At 38.8% G+C, this 6,261-nt stretch overlaps 1 non-coding gene across 1 annotated transcript; it reads right to left on the reverse strand.

Moving 5' to 3' along the window:
• Positions 1 to 1,316: 1,316 nt before the first annotated feature.
• On the reverse strand, positions 1,317 to 1,423 carry LOC145606831 (small nucleolar RNA R71). The gene has a single exon (XR_014105442.1). It is a non-coding gene; the product is annotated as a small nucleolar RNA R71 (small nucleolar RNA).
• Positions 1,424 to 6,261: the final 4,838 nt, after the last annotated feature.

The raw sequence follows: 6,261 nt of genomic DNA on the forward strand, positions 1-6,261 counted from the left end.
TGGTTAAGTCGAGATTCGAGAGATGAGATTTAATACCGGTAGATTAATTGTGTGATTGTAATACGTAGCGAAAGCCCTTTACAATCTGGTTAATTGATGCATTGATGATTGACTATTATTGATTATTGGTATTGCATGATAATTTCTTATTGAATTGTTTTAACGTTTTACAATTACGGCTTGTAAAAGTATAACAATATTGAATTGATGAATCGAGCAGATGTTAATTTGATATTAAAGGCTATTTTCAATAATAACTTAGATCTAGTAAATTGCGAGAGCCTGTTAGATCTATGTTGATTAATAAATTGCGAGAGCCTGTTAATCATGTTATTTATGCAATGTCAATGATTGATTACTATGTTTTACCCTGGAGTATTATTTATTGGTGAACCTATGCCCTAGATCCTTTTATATATTGTTTTCTCCCTATTCTCAATCTTAGTAGTTTAGTTTCTTATTCAAATATAAATATTAGTTACTTCATAATCTAGATTATTTTAGTTAATTAGGAATAGAAAGACTTGTTTCCCTGTGGAGATCGACCCTACTTCCCTATATACTTTAGTTAGAGGACTTAGGAATTATTTTTTATTAGGGGATACGACTTTACCCTGTCAAAATTTGGCGCCGTTGCCGGGGAAACGGTTTTATTTTTATTTTTGATTGTTTTTGTAGTCTAGATTATTTTCCTTTTGTCTCAGAAAGCGTTAGTTCTCTAAGACAAATCTCACATTTGCTTCTAGTTTTTGTTTATGCCCGGGTGTTCCAGATCAGGTTACATCCCATTCGATCCTAAGATCGAACGTTCCTTCCATAGACAGAAAAATCTCTACAAGCAAATCCTGGCGGATTCTGGTGATAATAACAATAATCACCGAAATCCTCCAAATGGTTCTAGCGATTCAGAGACATCATCAGACGCAGAATCAGAGATGACGGCTCCAAAGAAGCTTAGTAATTATTCACAACCAAAGCTTACGGATTTTCCACATCTCACCCCTACTCCGGCTCTTGATGGGTTTCAATTTGAAATTAAACCTCAATTTATAACGATGATAGAGAGGAAGCAATTCAGTGGAGCCAAGGGTGAAGACCCGAATCTTCACATTGCCGACTATTGTCAATATTGCAACACCATCAGGCAAGTCGGGGTCACTCAAGACCAAATCAGGGAGATTCTCTTTCCCTTTTCTTTAACTGGAAAAGCTAAATTGTGGTTTAATGGCTTAAATAGAACTACACTTGGTATAACTGACTGGGAAACTCTTGTTTTGAATTTCTATAACAAGTATTATCCTGCAGAGAGAACAACAATACTACGGAGTGCGATCCAGAACTTTGCCCAAGAAGCCGATGAATCTTTATATGAGGCTTGGGAGAGGTTCAAGGACTTACAAAGAGAATGCCCTCACCATAATTTAGCACAATGGCAGTTAATCCAAGCCTTTTATAACGGCATTGGAAATTCCTCTAGAATAATTTTAGACTCTGCAGCTAGTGGGAGATTTATGAATCTTAATGTTGATGATGCAGGTTAGGTTATTGAAGATATGGCGATACACAATTCCCAATATGGGAATCCCAGAGGATTTGCTAATAAGGGGAAGCATAGTGTCGACTCTGTATCCTTTTTGCAAGCTCAACTAACCTCTATTTGGCAAAAATCACTGCTAATGTAGCCAATGTTTCTGCGATTAATAATAATTCTAATGAGGCCTTCTGTTAAAATTGTGGTATTGTAGGTCATTGGGAGCAAGATTGCAGGAGTTCCGTGGAGCAAGTTAATGCCTTCCAAGCTTATAGGCAGAACAACCCATACTCCAACACCTACAATCCGGGGTATCGGAATCATCCGTACCTTTCCTACCGGAGCACTAATGTTCAAAATCCACCACCACAAGAACCACAGGCGCCACAGCAACAGCAGCAGAAATACTATCATCCCAATGCTAGCAAGAAGAACCAACCACAACAACCCTCCTCATCTTCCGACCCTTCTCTGGCGGAAATTAGAGCAATGTTGGTTAATATGCAAAAGCACATGGAGAGTAGAGATGCGACAACTGATCAGATTCTAGCGCACAATAAAATTGTAGATAATCAAATTGTGCAACTCTCCGCTACTCTACAAGCCCGCCAACAGGGAGCTCTGCCAGCGCAGCCAACCCGGCCTACGGATCAAGCATTTGCAATTACTCTAAGGAGTGGTTCAAACTATGAAGGGCCCTCTATGCCCAGAGTTGATGAACCTATTTTATTAAATAATGCTAATCTTAATTCCGTTAAACCAAACAATGTAGTTGATAGCCCTGCAGGGCTAAAGGATAATACTAACATATCTAATTCTACATTGTAGGGTACAACTCCAGAGAAGGTGGCTACTCCAGACAAGAGTAATAATGCTCCAAAGCCAGTTATCAAACTTCCATTCCCCAATCGTCAATTGAAGACAAACTTGGATAAGCAGTTTGGTAAGTTCCTGGAGGTGGTAAAAGATTTGAAGGTAATAGTTCCCTTTACTGAATTAATCACATAAATCCCCTCGTATGCAAAATTTATGAAGGAAATATTGACGAGAAAAAGGTCTATTAGTGAGGTAGAGACGGTAGCCTTCACTGCAGAATGTAGTGCCGTACTTCAAAATAAGTCTCCACCTAAATTAAAAGATCCGGGTAGTTTTTCTATCCCTTGTCATATTGGCAATCTCTTGATTGATAATGCATTATGTGATTTGGGTGCTAGTGTTAGCGTCATGCCATTATCTGTGTGTTCTAAGTTGAATATGGGTAAATTAAAAGCTACCAATATAACTCTACAAATGGCCGACCTTTCTTTCAAATACCCCTTAGGTGTTTTAGAGGATGTCCCCGTTAGAGTAGGTAAATTTTATATACCTGTAGATTTTGTTGTTCTTGATATGGCTGAGGATATGCAAACCCCAATTATTTTGGGTAGACCATTCCTTAACACTGCAGGAGCAGTCATAGATGTAAGAAGTGGTAAGTTAACACTATCAGTAGGGGATGATAAAGTTGTTTTTAATCTGAATAATTCCCCCAAAAGCTCCATGACTGAGGAGAAATGTTTCAGTGTTAATGTGGTTGAAAATTATTCTAACATGCCCCAAGCTCTTGAAAAAGATCCCTTGGAGGCGGTATCTTGTGTTGCATCCTTTTCAAATGAGATAGACAAATGGCAGAAGGAAGTCGATGCAATAGAAAGAGCACTCTACAATGTTGGTCTTGGTTTCAAGGATGAACAGGTGGAACCGATCGAGCAAGTTGTGCGAATCGAGCCTACGGTAAGTGTTCCGCTAGATCGAGTTGCAAGTGTTGAACGCAATGACAATTTGAAGCAACCTTCGGATTTTTAGTGCGTAGCATTGAGGATCCCCCAGTCCAAGTCAAGGAGATTCCATCGGATAAGGTGATTTGGCGTCCTACAGGGTATGTCAGGAAGCCGCATCGCAACCTGAACACCGCTAGACCGAGTGAGAAACCACCCGATCAAGCATTAGGCCGAGGGTCCTAGACATTGTACTTGGTAAGAGGGTCGTGCGGGACCTAGATAAACCAGCGCTTTGCGGGAGGCACCCCGTATTTCTTGCTTTCTAGACTAGTTTTCCTTTTTATTTATTTTTAATTTTATTTTAGAGAGGCGAGGAAAGTGAAATTTTAACGTTTATAAGTGTTTTTGTACAGGTATAGGTCTAAGAGGTCAAAAGACTTAGAAGAATTTGAAGACGAGGAAAAGCAAAGGAAACCGACTGGGCACGGGCCCGATCGGGCGGAGCTCGCCCGATCGGGCGCGCAAGGAAGGTGCTTTTCAGCCTTAAATTCGCCCGACCGGGCGAGGTTGCCCGATCGGGCGTGCAAAGAGAGCTGGAAAGTCGAGAAAATTTCTCCCGATCGGGCGCGAAAGGAGAGTTAGAAACTCGAGCGAATTTCGCCCAATCGGGCGCAAATCGAGTGAAGGAAAAGATATGTCGGGCGAAGCTCGCCCGATTAGGCGAGCCATAAGGTGAATTTTTTGTTCGTGTTCGCGCCCGATCGAGAGGAGCTCGCCCGATCGGGCGCGCAACTATGATTCTGGAATTTAAGATTATCCGCCCGATCGGGCGAGGCTTGCCCGATCGGGCGCGCCTATTTTTGGCCGTCCCCTTATATTTTTCCTCTTCTTTATTTCCTCATTTTCTTCTTATTTCATATTCTTCTCCATTACTTTCTGTAGGGAATAATTTCAAGCTTTAATCCCACTAGCTTGAACCCCACTGTGATCATACACTAAAGTACGGTGGCGTCCAAAAGGGAAGAAGATAGAGCAAAAGAGTCGCCAACAAGTTTTTAAGGAACTTGTAAACCGTTCAAAGGATGAAGGTTACACCCCTTAACGATCCAAGAGATCGTCAAATCCATAAGGTCATAAACCAAATAAGGGTTCGGGGATGATGGTACAAATCCAACCTAAAAGAGATTGAACCTGCCCTAATAATAGGCCTCTTCTTTATTCTGATCGTATTCATGTGCGCTTTCTGATTAACATGCAATCAATAGGATTAACCCTAAACCTGTTTATCTATGTTGGTTGAATATTAATGCACAAATAAACTATTATTGGCGATCACTTGAATTATAATCACATTAACCTAACAAGATTATTAATTATCTTATTAAGCGTGATGATAAGTACCAATTCCCTTTAAACATGCAATAAAAGGTGTGATCAAACAATAAAGAATAAATAATGTATCAAGCAACATAATCAATAACCATAACAATAATTGTAACCGTTATAATAATAATAATAATAATAATAATAATAATAATAATAATAATAATAATAATAATAATAATAAATCATAACAATTAAAATCATAATCATGTTCATGTTAATATTAAAGCATAATAAACATAGCAAGATCCTAGACATGATACTAACAAGATTAATAACAAATCCTAGCATGTCACTAAGCAATAAAAATCAAAGCTTTAACCCTAACATGATACTAACAATCATAAATATTAGGAAGAACGTAGGAAGCATCACAACAATCATACTTAATATTAAAATTACCCTAGACATGATACTAGGAATCAAGATAACAATCTAAGCATGATATCTACATCATAACATCAATTAAAAACCATTAAAGTACTTACTTTGATGCCTCGTACCTCTTTCTAATAACAAAATACACGCATTAGTAACTTAAAGGAAAAATAATAAACAAAGCAATTAAATTAAATAATTGAAAGAGAGATTCGGGACCAAACCCTCAGAAACTAAAAACCTTTCACGTCTAGGGCGAAGGCAACTTCGAATATGGCTAGGTGTTTCTTGATCTTGTGAATGCGGAATTTTGTATGAAAACAAAGTAAGAAAGAAAGATGAATGTTTTAAAGAATGCTAATTAAACTTGTGAATGATAGATGTAGATGATGAATGATGAATGAAAACGGAGTTTTTGATACGATATTTATAGAGAAAATCAGCCAAAAAAATAATTTAACAAAACAGAGTCTGACGCTCAGGAAACAGAGCTGGCGCCAACCCTGGCTAGCTGGCACCAGGCACCAACGGCTAGCGTCAGGCGCCAATGGCTAGCGCCTAGCGCCAAGCCTGGTTCCAGGAGCCAAGGTCTGGGGTTGGACGCCAGTCTTGATTTTAACGCGTTTTCGAAAATCCGATAAGTTTACCGTACTGGAGGATATAATAATATAATTTCTTCGAAAATGCTATTTGATTTTGATTAAAACTCTTAAAAGTCAACTAATCAATGCTAATCGAATTAGGAATGAAAAGAACCTTCTAGAAGATTCTAGAAGACTAAAACCATTCCTAATTGCATTAGGAATGATAAATCATATTAGGCCCTTCCCTAGATCATTGGGCCGTACATAAAGCTCAAACCGGGCCCAGTTTAGTAAATTGGCCATAACTTCCTCAATATTCATCGGAATTGAGCTTATAATATATCGTTGGAAAGGTCTTTGCAAGCCCCATCCAACTACACCACTATTGGACCTATATCATGGACCAACCAAACTGGATTGGCTGTTTTCTTAAAATAAAGTTTTCAAAAAGAGAAAGAAGAGAAAAGAAATAAAAACTTTCCGCAACACTAGACCTTTCCACACTTTCGTTTCATTCAATTATGATTCGACGTGAAAGGTACTCATCACTGGGTTTGGTTTTGGGGAGACACAAATGGGTGTCTACAGAAGCCCCCACTTTGACTGAGTTTGGAGAAACGCAAGT

The sequence above is a fragment of the Chenopodium album genome, chromosome 2 (genome assembly GCF_948465745.1).
Source record: "Chenopodium album chromosome 2, dcCheAlbu1.1, whole genome shotgun sequence".
Lineage (NCBI taxonomy): Eukaryota > Viridiplantae > Streptophyta > Magnoliopsida > Caryophyllales > Amaranthaceae > Chenopodium > Chenopodium album.